Below are 4,022 nucleotides of genomic sequence, written 5' to 3' on the forward strand. Positions count from 1 at the left end.
GATAATGTGCAAAGGGTTATCTATCGGCGGACAGTATCACACTCTGGCCCTGGAACTGTGCCACGGTCTGCCTCTGCTGTTCACTACCGCCTCTGAAATTTTTGAACATACCCCACTTTAACTTGATTTTAAATGTTTCACTTTCAAATGTTTCACTTTCAGTAGCAGAAATGCCATTCTTTGACATTTGGGCCTTTTTATTGTCACTGCTGCTTGGTCACCAAATGGATCTCCTTGGATTGAGGCCTAGTCCTCTCCCCACCGCCCTGGAACTCTGCCCCGGCCTACGCTGCCTGCCGTCACACCCCTGGCCCTGGAACTCTGCCCCGGCCTACCTCTGCTGTTCACTACCGCCTCTGACATTTTTGAACATACCCCACTTTAACTTGATTTTAAATGTTTCACTTTCAAATGTTTCACTTTCAGTTGCAGAAATGTCATTCTTTGACATTTGGGCCTTTTTATTTTCACTGCTGCTTGGTCACCAAATGGATCTCCTTGGATTGAGGCCTAGTCCTCTCCCCACCGCCATGGAACTCTGCCCCGGCCTACGCTGCCTGCCGTCACACCCCTGGCCCTGGAACTCTGCCCCGGCCTGCCTCTGCTGCTCACCACCGCCTCTGACATTTTTGAACATACCCCACTTTAACTTGATTTTAAATGTTTCACTTTCAAATGTTTCACTTTCAGTAGCAGAAATGTCATTCTTTGACATTTGGGCCTTTTTATTTTCACTGCTGCTTGGTCACCAAATGGATCTCCTTGGATTGAGGCCTAGTCCTCTCCCCACCGCCCTGGAACTCTGCCCCGGCCTACGCTACCTGCCGTCACACCCCTGGCCCTGGAACTCTGCCCCGGCCTGCCTCTGCTGCTCACCACCGCCTCTGACATTTGTGAACATACCCCACTGTAACTTGATTTTAAATGTTTCACTTTCAGTAGCAGAAATGTCATTCTTTGGCATTTGGGCCTTTTTATTGTCACTGCTGTTTAGTCACCAAATGGATCTCCTTGGATTGAGGCCCAGTCCTCTCCCCACCGCCCTGGAACTCTGCCCCGGCCTACGCTGCCTGCCGTCACCCCCTGGCCCTGGAACTCTGCCCCGGCCTGCCTCTGCTGCTCACCACCGCCTCTGACATTTTTGAACATACCCCACTTTAACTTGATTTTAAATGTTTCACTTTCAAATGTTTCACTTTCAGTAGCAGAAGTGTCATTCTTTGACATTTGGGCCTTTTTATTTTCACTGCTGTTTGGTCACCAAATGGATCTCCTTACCTACCAGCAATCACCCTGGAACTCTGGCTGGGCATGGGGATGCAAGTTGCTCCCGCTGACTCCCACCGGGACCTACCTGCAATCACCCTGGAACTCTGGCTGCGCATGGGGATGCAGGTTGCTCCCGCTGCCCCCCTTCCACCCCACCGGGACCTACCAGCAATCACCCTGGAACTCTGGCTGGGCATGGAGATGCGGGTTGCTCCCCCTTCCACCCCACCGGGACCTACCAGCAATCGCCCTGGAACTCTGGCTGGGCATGGGGATGCAAGTTGCTCCCGCTGACTCCCACCGGGACCTACCTGCAATCACCCTGGAACTCTGGCTGGGCATGGGGATGCAAGTTGCTCCCGCTGCTCCCCTTCCACCCCACCGGGACCTACCACCAATCACCCTGGAACTCTGGCTGGGCATGGAGATGCAAGTTGCTCCCGCTGCCCCCCCACCGGGACCTACCTGCAATCACCCTGGAACTCTGGCTGGGCATGGGGATGCAGGTTGCTCCCGCTGCTCCCCTTCCACCCCACCGGGACCTACCACCAATCACCCTGGAACTCTAGCTGGGCATGGGGATGCAGGTTGCTCCCGCTGCCCCCCCACCGGGTCCTTCCAGCAATCACCCTGGAACTCTGGCTGGGCATGGGGATGCATGTTGCTCCCGCTGGCCCCCAACGGGACCTACCTGCAATCACCCTGGAACTCTGGCTGGGCATGAGGATGCAGGTTGCTCCCGCTGCCCCCCCACCGGGACCTACCACCAATCACCCTGGAACTCTGGCTGGGCATGGGGATGCAGGTTGCTCCCGCTGGCCCCCCACCGGGACCTACCTGCAATCACTCTGGAACTCTGGCTGGGCATAGGGACACAGGTTGGTCCCGCTGCCCCCCCTTCCACCCCACCGGGACATACCTTCAATCATCCTGGAACTCTGGCTGGGCATGGGGATGCAAGTTGCTCCCGCTGCCCCCCCCACCGGGTCCTTCCTGCAATCACCCTGGAACTCTGGCTGGGCATGGGGATGCATGTTGCTCCCGCTGGCCCCCAACAGGACCTACCTGCAATCACTCTGGAACTCTGGCTGGGCATAGGGACACAGGTTGGTCCCGCTGCCCCCCCTTCCACCCCACCGGGACATACCTGCAATCACCCTGGAACTCTGGCTGGGCATGAGGATGCAGGTTGCTCCCGCTGCCCCCCACCGGGACCTACCACCAATCACCCTGGAACTCTGGCTGGGCATGGGGATGCAGGTTGCTCCCGCTGCCCCCCCACCGGGACCTACCACCAATCACCCTGGAACTCTGGCTGGGCATGGGGATGTAGGTTTCTCCCGCTGCCCCCCCACCGGTACCTACCACCAATCACCCTGGAACTCTGGCTGGGCATGGGGATGCAGGTTGCTCCCGCTGCCCCCCCACCGGGACCTACCACCAATCACCCTGGAACTCTGGCTGGGCATGGGGATGCATGTTGCTCCCGCTGGCCCCCAACGGGACCTACCTGCAATCACCCTGGAACTCTGGCTGGGCATGAGGATGCAGGTTGCTCCCGCTGCCCCCCCACCGGGTCCTTCCAGCAATCACCCTGGAACTCTGGCTGGGCATGAGGATGCAGGTTGCTCCCGCTGCCCCCCCACCGGGACCTACCACCAATCACCCTGGAACTCTAGCTGGGCATGGGGATGCAGGTTGCTCCCGCTGCCCCCCCACCGGGTCCTTCCAGCAATCACCCTGGAACTCTGGCTGGGCATGGGGATGCATGTTGCTCCCGCTGGCCCCCAACGGGACCTACCTGCAATCACCCTGGAACTCCGGCTGGGCATGAGGATGCAGGTTGCTCCCGCTGCCCCCCCACCGGGACCTACCACCAATCACCCTGGAACTCTGGCTGGGCATGGGGATGCAGGTTGCTCCCGCTGCCCCCCCACCGGGACCTACCACCAATCACCCTGGAACTCTAGCTGGGCATGGGGATGCAGGTTGCTCCCGCTGCCCCCCCACCGGGTCCTTCCAGCAATCACCCTGGAACTCTGGCTGGGCATGGGGATGTAGGTTTCTCCCGCTGCCCCCCACCGGGACCTACCACCAATCACCCTGGAACTCTGGCTGGGCATGGGGATGTAGGTTTCTCCCGCTGCCCCCCCCACCGGTACCTACCACCAATCACCCTGGAACTCTGGCTGGGCATGAGGATGCATGTTGCTCCCGCTGGCCCCCAACGGGACCTACCTGCAATCACCCTGGAACTCTGGCTGGGCATGGGGATGCAGGTTGCTCCCGCTGCCCCCCCCACCGGGACCTACCACCAATCACCCTGGAACTCTAGCTGGGCATGGGGATGCAGGTTGCTCCCGCTGCCCCCCCACCGGGTCCTTCCAGCAATCACCCTGGAACTCTGGCTGGGCATGGGGATGTAGGTTTCTCCCGCTGCCCCCCCACCGGGACCTACCACCAATCACCCTGGAACTCTGGCTGGGCATGAGGATGCAGGTTGCTCCCGCTGCCCCCCACCGGGACCTACCACCAATCACCCTGGAACTCTGGCTGGGCATGGGGATGCAGGTTGCTCCCGCTGCCCCCCCACCGGGACCTACCACCAATCACCCTGGAACTCTGGCTGGGCATGGGGATGTAGGTTTCTCCCGCTGCCCCCCCACCGGTACCTACCACCAATCACCCTGGAACTCTGGCTGGGCATGGGGATGCAGGTTGCTCCCGCTGCCCCCCCACCGGGACCTACCACC

The sequence above is a fragment of the Rhinoderma darwinii genome, chromosome 12, assembly GCF_050947455.1.
Source record: "Rhinoderma darwinii isolate aRhiDar2 chromosome 12, aRhiDar2.hap1, whole genome shotgun sequence".
NCBI classification, from domain to species: Eukaryota; Metazoa; Chordata; class Amphibia; order Anura; family Rhinodermatidae; genus Rhinoderma; species Rhinoderma darwinii.